This window comes from Alexandromys fortis, unplaced genomic scaffold (assembly GCF_014885135.2).
Source record: "Alexandromys fortis isolate MF-2015 unplaced genomic scaffold, M_Fortis_MF-2015_v1.1 scaffold_109, whole genome shotgun sequence".
Classification (NCBI taxonomy): domain Eukaryota; kingdom Metazoa; phylum Chordata; class Mammalia; order Rodentia; family Cricetidae; genus Alexandromys; species Alexandromys fortis.
Window position 1 is genome coordinate 5,478,260 of NW_026068005.1, and position 5,850 is coordinate 5,484,109.

The 5,850-nt window shown below is 37.5% G+C and overlaps 1 non-coding gene across 1 annotated transcript; it reads left to right on the forward strand.

Moving 5' to 3' along the window:
• Positions 1-1,361: 1,361 nt before the first annotated feature.
• On the forward strand, positions 1,362-1,434 carry Trnav-uac (transfer RNA valine (anticodon UAC)). Its single transcript has one exon. It is a non-coding gene; the product is annotated as a tRNA-Val (tRNA).
• Positions 1,435-5,850: the final 4,416 nt, after the last annotated feature.

Consider the following 5,850-nt stretch of genomic DNA (forward strand, 5'->3'; position numbering starts at 1 on the left):
TAAATCCCACAGTCAGTATAACAATGTGTGTTTAATGCTGTCTGAGGAAACAAGTTAGAGATAGCTAAGCAAGGAAGAGTTACTGTTTTTGCAGAAGATTCAAATTGTGGTCCTATCACAAGCTCCAGTAACTTGAACTCTAGGGACTCTGATGCCCTCTTATGACTTTTTTGGGTACCTACATGCATATGACTACACACACACAAACACACACACACAACTAAAATATTATTAAAACATGAAATAAGGAAACCAAGGCTTAGGTAGCATAAATAACTGACCAAATTTTATACAAGTGATAAAAGTGAAATCTGCACAAAGCTCTTGTTTTAGGAAATCTCTCAGAATACACATTTCTTCATCTTTAGTCAAAATGACCAATATGTAGGCTGTCAAGATGGCTATTATGATTGGTTTCAGTGCAAATTAGTCATACATTAGAATCACCTGAGTAGGGATCCTCACCTGAGGAATTGTCTGCTTTGTAGAACCAATATTTCCAAGTTTTCACAGTGGAATAGGGATTGGCAGCAGCGTTCCAGGAACTTTCTGGAATTCTGTCACCATATTGGGATTATTGAGGCACCATGCCTTGTGGACTGTGTGGCTATTAGTTGCCTCCCAGCAAGCTATCACTGCTCTGGGACTACCCCAACTGTTCAGTCACCAGCTTCAAGGATGGTGTGCTGAGTTTTCAGTGTCTCAGCTGCAGTTTGTCCTTTGTTATTATTTTAAATCTCACCTAATAAATTCTGATTTTATAAGGTACTGGCTATACCAGCCAGACGAACAGATAGGACACTCAGGCTGAGACTCACTCTAGGATGAGAGGCCATACAGTCTTCCAGAAATCCAGATAGGTGGCTCACCCTCAGACCCCACTCTACTCTCTCAGTGACCCCTGACGGTATCCTCGTTACCACCTCTCCACTTCTCATCACTGTGTCCAATCCTTGACCAAAGAGCATAGTAACTGCCAGAAGTCCAGCCTCCAATTCAGATGGAGATTCCCTGGTGGACCAGAGTTCTTCCTGACTGCCAGAACTCCAGGCCACAAAGACCAGAAGACCAAAAATGAAACAAAAAATAAAGAAACAAAACACTCATCTATACTACAAAGACAAATTTGATAATTGTCACCTACACTATAAGCACCCCAAACCCATATACCTAGACACCAGTGTAAGAACACAACAACATCCAGGGCAATATGTCCCCACTGGAGCCTAGTTATCCTACTACAACGAGCTCTGAAAGTTCAAGAGAGCTGAAACACAAGAAAATGAACCTTAAAACCAACTTTATAAAATTCCTGAAAGAGGAATTGAACAAATCCCTTTTAAAAAAAGCTAAGAGAACCCGGTTCCATAGTGTAGTGGTTATCACGTCTGCTTTACACGCAGAAGGTCCTGGGTTCGAGCCCCAGTGAAACCATGTGGTTTGTCATGTGAGGTTTTGGAGGCTGGAGAGATGGCTCAGAGGTTAAGAGCACTGGCTGCTCTTCCAGAGGTCCTGAGTTCAATTTCCAGCAACCATATGGTGGCTCACAACCATTTATAATTTGATCAGGTTCCCTTTTCTGGCATGTAGACAGAATATACATAATAAATAAATGAATTAAAAAAAGCTAAGAGAAAAAAAAAACAGTTGAAAGAAATGAATAAAACTATTCAAGACCTGAAAATGGAAATAGAAGCACTAAAGAAAATAGAAACAGAGGGAATTCTGGAAATGGAAAATATACAGAAGCAAATAGGAACTACATCACCAACAAGATACAAGAGATGGAAGATAGAATCTCAGGCAGATTCTCTGATGATAGAAGAAGTAGATACACAGTAAAAGGAAATGTTAAATCTAAAATGTCCCTGACACAAAACCTCTAGAAAATCTTGGACACCATAAAAAGACCAAACCTAAGAATGACAGGAATAGAAGAAAGAGAAGAAATCCATCTCAAAGACCCAGAAAATATTTCTAACAATATCATGGAAGAAAATTTTCATAACCTAAAGAAGAACATGACTATAAAGGTACAAGAAGCATACAGGACACCAAATAAATTGATCCAGAAAGCAAAGTCCCCTAATCACACACTAATCTAAATATTAAACATACTGAAGAAATACAGAATGTTGAAAGCTGTAAGGAAAAACTGTCAAGTAACATAAATGGTAGATTTATTAGAATTAAGCCTGACTTCACAATGGAAACTCTAACAGACAGAACCACAGGACAGACATACTGCAGACAATACAAGATCACAGATGCCCACCAAGACTACTATGCCCAGCAAAACTGTCAGTCACCATAGATGAAGAAAACAAGGTATTTCATGACATGTGAGAAGATATTGTTGGCTGGTCAAGGTCCCAGTCAGCCATAAGCTTCGCAGTTTATCTCAATAGTTTGGCAACATGGAATTTCCTCCCTCACAACAATTCCACCAAAATCAGGAACAAGATAAAGCTGTCTACTCTCAATGTATCAATTCAATATAGTACTTGAAGTTCTAGCTAGAACATAAGATAACTCAAAGAGATCAAGGGCATACAAATTGTAAAAAAAAAAAAAGAAGAAGTCTAAATATCATTATTTGCAGATGGTATGATAGTATATTTAAGCAATTCCATAAATTCTACCAAGGAACTCCTACATAAGTTCTACCTTCAGAGAAATAGATAAATACAAGAAGATCTAGAAAAAAAAATCAGTAACCCTTATATATACAAACAACAAATGGGTTAAGAAAGAAATCAGGAAAACAACACCCTTCACAATAACCACAAGTGATATAAAATATCTTGTGGTATCTCTAGCCAAGCAAGTGAAAGACTTGTCTAACAATAATTTCAAGACATAGAGGGAAGAATTTAAAGAAGATATCAGAAGATTGAAAGGTCACCCATGCTCATGGATTAGTAAGATCAACATAGTTAAAATGCCTGTTTTAACAAAAGCAACCCACAGATTCAATATAATCTCTACCAAAATTCCAGCACAATTTTTCCCAGTACTTAAAAGAATAATATTCAACTTCACACAGAAAAACAAAAACCCAGGATAGTCAAAAAAAAAAAAAAAAAAAACCTCAAGCAATGAAATAACTTCCTGAGCTATCACCTGCCCTGATCTCAAGCTGTCATCTATAGTATCATAATAAAAACTGCCTGGCATTGACAGGAGTCGTGGAGGGAGGGGAAACATCAGTTGGAATGTAGCATATGAGAATAATTTAAAAAATTTATTATACATGTTTGTGTGTATGTACACACTCACACACACACACGAGAGAGAGAGAGAGAGAGAGAGAGAGAGAGAGAGAGAGAGAGAGAGAGAGAGATTTTAGAAATTCTCCTCTGTTCTAAAAAAAACCCAGATATAGCTTTGGCTCAGCACATATCACACTTATGATACAAATCAAGTGAACTGTGTTCCATCCTGGCAGCAAAAAGACCATGCAGACATACTGTTATATCATTTTAAGATTTAAGAATAAAACTGTCTAGCTCAATGCACAATAGAAGGCAGAAACTAGGCAGTTGAGTAATGTCTGCCTAAACTCAAAGGGCTAAATGATCCATGATGGATAAATACTCTGAACAAAGACTTTGGGTAACAATTGTGTGTTTCTTAGAATATTCAGGGGGTACAGATAATATCTGCACTTAATTTTCAGTACATAATATCAAAGGTTGAATCTTGATGATCTTTTAAAAAAGACAATTTTAAGAACAAAGAATTTGGAAACCAATTTCTCCTCTAGAATTCATCAGTGATCAGTACTTCAGCAGAGAAGAGTACAGAGCCACAACTGACTATTAGTGTGAAATTGTCAGAGGACAAACTGAATGAAAGGTCTCAATGTAAAGAATGTGGAGAGTTGCAGAGTCCTGGTGCAGCGATAGACAACCAGGGACACTGCCTGTGAATATTAGGCCTACCACTGAAATACGTGCAAAACAAACAAAAATGGGAATGTATCACGTATGCCCTGAGGAACTGAATACCTAGTTGAAATTTCAAGTAAAAGTTAAGAATAAAACCTTAGTGTTTTAACTGGATAGACTATTAGGGGATGAACAAAGGAAATGAATCCTTTAGGGCTGTTACTGGGAATTTAAACAATCTTAGTAACTTTAAATAGCATCAATAGCATGCTGAAAAAGTTAAATTAGACTAAAGGCATAGAATTACCTTTAATATTTATTGTACTCCATTTGTGTGTGGATCCTGTGTGCAGGTTTGTGATAATCACACATGTGCCGTGATGCACAGGTAGAGGTCAGGAGACAATTCTCAGGATTCCTCTTCTACCATGTTGATCACTAAGTTAAAACCTGGGTTATCAGACTTGGGGGAAGGCACCTTTACTCACTGGACCACCATAAAATTATCACTTGGGAAAATATTACCCAAACAGTGTCAGGCTATAGGGGAAGATTTAGTTGAAAGGGTGCTTGTCTAGTATGCTGGAAGTCCCAGACTTGAGCTCCAACACAGTAGCATAAGTTAGGTGTGGTGGCACATTTCTATCATCCCTACACTCAGGACCTGCAGGAAAGGATAAGATGTCTGGAGTCATCCTTGGGTATGTGTAGCTTCCATGTGTTTATTTATCTTCCATATTCCACTAGATAAATAATTTTCTTTCTGAAGAAATAGCCAATATAAAATGTGATGTCTTCCAAGTTCTGTAATGCTGTGGCCTAAGCATTATGAGACCTATTCATAGTTCATACTTATAACATCACTAGCTAAAATCTCTTTCAAGTTCAGTAAATAGACACACAAGAAATAGCTAGGAAGACCTAATTCCAGTTCTCTTTTATCAAAACTGAAATATTTTGTACTCAATTCAATATTAGTAAATGTTTGAAGAGCTGCTATTTGTTATATGTTCTATTAGTTTCTAGAAATTACAAGGAAATTAATGTCATGATCTCTTCCTTCTGCTTTAATACAGAGGAAGGAAAACATTGTGAAAAGTTCTCTGCGGCCATTTCCCTGGAGGTTTTCTTCAATGTCACTGGATCTATTCATAAACCGTGTGCAATATGCGATAGGCCTAACTGTCTGTCTACATCTAAGAACAACAACAACAAAAGAAACTAAAACAAATATCTAAAGAAAAAATAAAAACAATGTATTTCTAACCAAAGCATGGTTTTTCTTTCATTTTGCTTCAGTTTTTTCTTTCGGTTTCTTCTTCTGCTGCAGTGATAATATACTCTGACAACACAATTTCAGAAAGAAAGGATTTTTGTGTTGTTTTGTTCTGTGTTTTTGCTTTTTTTTTTTCTCTCGCTATGTTCCCTATTCTAAGTTCAGTAATTCATGATGAGGACATCCAGATGGAAAACTTGAAACAGCTGGCCACATCATAACCCTGGCTCAATAAAGAGAGTGATAGCTGCATACATGCTGGCCACATCAGGACCTTGACAAGACAGAGTGATGACTACATACATGCTGGCCACATCATGACCCTGGCTAGACATGCTGGTACTCAGTTCCCTTTCTCCACTTATAAAATGTAGATTCACAGTCAAGGAATGATGATCCCCACAGTGGACAGTTCTTACCTCCTCAATTCATCCTCTCAAGATAATCCATCATAGACATACCCTGGATGCAATATCTCAGGTGAGTGTGTTAATTGACTATTAACACTAACTGTCCCACACATCAATTAATATGCTTTAATGTGAGATATAATGATTCTTTTGGATTTTTTTTTCATTTTTTTATTTTATTGAGAATAAGAAAAAAAAGTTTCCGCCTCCTCCCAGCCTCCCATTTCCCTCCCCCTCCCTCCACTCTACTCCCCCTCCCCCCTCTCTTCTCCCC